This window comes from Phalaenopsis equestris, unplaced genomic scaffold (assembly GCF_001263595.1).
Source record: "Phalaenopsis equestris unplaced genomic scaffold, ASM126359v1 Scaffold000330, whole genome shotgun sequence".
NCBI classification, from domain to species: Eukaryota; Viridiplantae; Streptophyta; class Magnoliopsida; order Asparagales; family Orchidaceae; genus Phalaenopsis; species Phalaenopsis equestris.
In genome coordinates this window covers 609042-614056 of record NW_018164772.1, presented here as the reverse complement: position 1 = coordinate 614056, position 5015 = coordinate 609042, and positions in this window count along the sequence as shown.

Here is a 5015-nt window from a genome sequence, read left to right as displayed (position 1 = left end):
TTACCTATAGATGATCAAATCTGGTGTCAAAAAGCCTTGAAATCGTCTCCCAATCCAAGATCTTTCAAGCCCTAGTTTGAAAATAGCATTTTTAGGAGGAAGGGGATGATGAATACTGGCAGTTGACTGCTAAAAATTACGGTTAAAAATGTTTTTTTGTGAGCTCGACATTGGCGTGGTCAATGGCGTCGTCGATGCGCTCTATTGGAATGAAATTCTAAGTCTCGGGAAAAATCCACCGTCGGCGGCGTCGAGGGCATCGTCGGCGGGCTCTATTGATTTTGTCCAAATTCTGGAATTTCATGATTTCAATCAATTTCAAGCGTTAACAACATCTTTTTAATCATTAAAGACATAATTTTAAGTGACTAAATGATGTACTTATCACATATAGACTTTCACAACACAAAACATCACATTTATATATAAATTCCAAGGCGTACAATATCCGTTACATAACACACCTAAGTTTGGTATTTTCTCAACCTCAACAAATTAATTCAGCGTCACAATCCAAGCCACAACACTCAAAATGCTGAAAACAAAACATCTTATGCTTAGTCTCAACTATACAAAGATCTAAAAGAATAATTTTAAAGCAAAGCAAATATAAAGTTCAAATCAAAATACATAGATAGACAGATAGGTAGTAATATACATCTAGTAATCTTCAGACCCAGAACTAGATTATCCTCTGAGATCACCCATTGATTGCACGTGAACGAAGAGGTTGTAGAAGGGTCGGAATGGAAAATCTTCAATGGAATCCTCTTCTATTAACTTCATCCTCCTCATCAGTCGTACCAAGCTATCTTCTAAATGTCCAAAATGATCAAAATGTTCCTTCATCCTCCAGTCTAGAAGATCGAAGAAATCAGAGATATTATTAATCGCAATGACATTTTGTACCTCCTTTTCCAATTTTTTTATTTGGCGTAGGATCACCAGAGACTTATTAGGAATTAAGGGTTGAACTGGCAGTGAACTTTGAGATGATTGATCTACTATAATGGCCATGCCATTTTCATCTTCAAAAGCTCAGAATCTCTTTGTTAGATCCAAATGCTTCCAAGGTAGCAGTACCTTTCCCCAATTTTCATATGACACTTGGAACTGACTACAATGTGAGAAAGTTGTGGAGGGGTGTCCAAGTCCATAAGTTGATCCATGAACGATCAGGCTCAAAATTGACTTCACAATTATAGATCCAATATCGATCGACAATCCCCTTTGGATGCAGTAATTCAAAATGGCACTTTCTTTAGAAACTTTTTTTACAGAAATAAAAAATTTCCAGTGTTTCAAAATGGGATTTATGAGTGTCCCAAAAAAACTAACATACCCATTTTCTCTTGTTTCCCAGTCGTCAGTTTTGTCCATTAAATATTGGTAAATTTCATTCATCTGTTTCTCATTGTGAAGAAATTGGAATAGTGGCAGACAGGAATATTTTTGATCATGCTCAATTTGTTGATCCATGCAGGAGTGAAAGTGATCCATCTTGCTCGCACATAAACTAGTCCCTGGTTGATTCCGTGTAAATTTGCATAGAACTCTTTTTTCCACCAGAACCACCATTACAGCGGTAGTGTAGAACATCAATTCCCATCTTCAACACACTATAGTTTCTTCAATATTCATCATGGGATTATTCAATTCACTATTTATGAATCCTTATTCCTTGATTAATCTTTTCTTCGTCAGTAACTTGTTGAATATTGGTTGCGCTTCCGCACTTATAAACTTTCGCCAATTGAAAACTCGCATTCTGAGTTTATCATGGGAATTAGATGCCATAAGAATGAGATTGGTGGAGTTTTGCATCATTTTTGGAGGAAAATATGAACTAGGAATCAAATTTTTGAGTTTAAAAAGATTATTCCAGCCCAGAAACCGCCAAAAACCGCCATTTTAAGCCTAGAAACCGCCAAAAACCGCCATTTTAACCCAAGTAACCGTCTTTTTGCCGGTCTCACCGTCGGCGGGGTTGAGGCCATCGTCGGTGAGCCTCTGTATTAATTTTACCTGGACTCTTGGGAAAGAAAGCCCGCTGTCGGCGGTGTAGAGGACGTCGTCGGTGCCCAAGGAAGAATTTTCACAGTTTTCCCTCTGGTCTGAATGCGTTCCATTTTTTCTCTATGGATCCAATTTTTAAGATGTTTCAAGTGTAAATAAGAGTAGTAGAGCTCAATACTACCACATATTAACGAAAATTATAATTATATTTTCAAATACAAACTACTATAATTGCGATAAAAATAAAGATAAATATGGGTTGCCTCCCATAAAGCGCTTAGTTTAACGTCGTCAGCCCGACCTATTCAGGTGTCATTCAAGTTGACTGATCATTAAAACCTCTTTAAAATTTGGTCTTTTACCCTCATAATATAGTTTTAATATGTGTCCATTTACTTTAAATCTATTTCCAATTTTTGGATCTTCAATTTTAACAACTTCGTAAGTATAAACATGAGTCACAGTAAAGGGTCCTAACCAACGAGACTTCAATTTCCCAGGAAATAATTTCAGCCTAGTGTTGTGAAGTAAATAAAACTTCTTGTCCTTCTTGTCTTGGTTCAAAGTTCTTCTGGTTAATCTTCCATTCATGCCATAGCTTTAGTTTCTCCTTATAAATTCTTTCGTTATCATAAGACTCATTTCTTTATTCTTTCAATTCATTTAATTGTAACAATCTCTTCTTACCAGCATCTTTCAAATTATAATTGAATTCTTTAATCGCCCAATATACTTTATGATCCAATTCCACTGGTAAGTGAGATGTCTTTCCAAAAATTAGTCTATAAGGAGTTATTCCAATAGGAGTTTTCTAAGCAGTTTTGTAAGCCCATAATGCGGTATCCAGTCTAGTGGACCAATCTACTCTACTAGGGTTTACAATCTTTTCAAGTATTTGTTTAATCTCTTTATTAGAAACTTCAGCTAACCCACTGTTTTGAGGATGGTAGGCAGTAGAGATTTTATGAATAATATTAAAATTTTTTGCCAATCTCTGAATATAGTTTTAATAATATTAAATTTTTCCGTCAGTGATAATCATTCTAGGCATTCCGTATCTAGTGAAAATATTTTTCATTAAAAATATTGAAACACTTTTAGCGTCACAATGAGGTAAAGCTTGTGCTTCAGTTCACTTAGAAACGTAGTCTACAATAATTAATATATATAAGTTCCCAAATGAAGGAATAAATGGTCCCATAAAATCTAATCCCTAAACGTCAAATATCTCAACTTCTAACACGAAATTGAAAGGCATTTCATTTCTTTTAGATATATTACCTATTTGTTGACATCGATCACAAGCATTTATGTATCTAAAAACATCTCTAAAGATAGTAGACCAATAAAATCCAGCTTGTAAAATTTTATAAGCAGTTTTATCAATCCCAAAATGTCCTCCAAATTCAGAATCATGACAATTCTGAATCATCAGCTCAGTTTCTTCATAAGGTACACATCTCCTCATAATAAGATCTTTACATTGTTTATATAAATAAGGCTCATCCCAAAAATATTCTTTCACATCATGAATGAAGTTACTTTGTTGTTGCAATGTCAGCATAGGTGGCAAAATATCACTTACAATATAGTTAACAAAATCAGCATACCATGGTATTTTCCACTCATTAATATTATAAAGTTGTTCATCAGGGAAACTGTCTGTAATTTCATTATCGATGTCAGATAATTTATGATTTTCTAATCTTGACAAATGATCCATCTAAAAGATAACTATAATCAGGAGCAATAGGAATTTAATGGTAACCGGTATATCCATTTAAAAAATAAAAATATTTTTTCCCAGCAAGTCAATCTACTATTTGATCTAAAAAGGGTAAAGGGAAGTGATCTTTCCTGGTGGCAGTGTTTAGTTTTCTATAATCAACGCAAATACAAATTAACTATATTGTTACTGAAAAAGATCTGACTTTATATATGCTTAAAAATATAAGATAAATATGGACGTAATAAATATTGAATAATTGTAAAGTCACACTTATCAACACAAGTATACATATAGCTCAAGTAATATAGGGCTCTAATGGAGTCCTAGATATTGATCCCACAGGGAGTGGTTTAGAATTACGAACTATGATTTTAGAAAAAGCAATACTTTAATCACAACAACAAAGTTCAATTTGCTTATCTATCACAAATAGGCAATTGCAATAAATGTATAATTTTAAAAACTATTAAATAACGAATGATACTAATGAGGGTTTAAATGTGATATTCAATATAAGAAAGCATCATTCTCCTTGCAAGCAGTTATAGTGAATGGATAATGTGAATTGGTTCAAACTATATTGTGCCAAATAGGAGCATACCTATTTGTTACCCTTTGGTCCAGGCATAAAGAACATTGACTAATCCTACACTTGTTTACTGAATCTACGGCTAGGCTGGGAGGATACCGGCTCTCACTTTAGAGCTCCCACGTTACCCTCGCCTAAGGGCTAACATCTACACTTCAGCACCCAAACAATAGGACCGAATTGGGGATTTTAGTCTGTCACTCTAAAATCTCCAATTCTATGCCCAATAATATTATTTCCTTTGCACCCAACTTCTAAGGGCTTTGAGCACCCTAAATCTTGGATGTAATCTTCACTTTTGTTGTAAATCTCAACATATTTTAACAAATCAATTGGCCAGATTGAAAGTAAATTAAGATCAAAGTGAAAATATTATCACAATTTCTTAAATATTTTCATGGCTTCACCAATTCAAATCACCATTTCACAAATCTCAAGATAAGGAGAAGGACAGAGAAAACTACTCAGATCTCATTGGGAAAACACAACAAAACTCAGAATTCATATATAAAGTCAAATTCATACAAACTACAATAAGTAAATAACTTATCTCTAATTTTTCCCCAAGAACACTCCTCGAAGTTCCTTTGAATCTCTTCCTTTTTTTACAGCACACAAAATTCCACTTCAAAGTAGTAAGGAGGAAGAAATCTCTCACTTTCCCTCCACTCTTACAATCTC